Here is a 212-nt window from a genome sequence, read left to right on the forward strand (position 1 = left end):
AGAAGATATACTATATACCTCTCTTTCCCCTCTCTCTTACTGAGTTTTGTTTATACTCCGTAAATTTATAACGAGAGAGATCTTTCTTCCGGAAATCGAGCTTAGAGTGATAACGAAGACTTCAGTGGCGGAAGCTTAAGAGCGATCAACATAATGATTATAATGATGATGCGCAGGAGAAAACCAATACCTGAAAAAATAATAATAATGAT

This window comes from Penaeus monodon, chromosome 23 (genome assembly GCF_015228065.2).
Source record: "Penaeus monodon isolate SGIC_2016 chromosome 23, NSTDA_Pmon_1, whole genome shotgun sequence".
Classification (NCBI taxonomy): Eukaryota; Metazoa; Arthropoda; class Malacostraca; order Decapoda; family Penaeidae; genus Penaeus; species Penaeus monodon.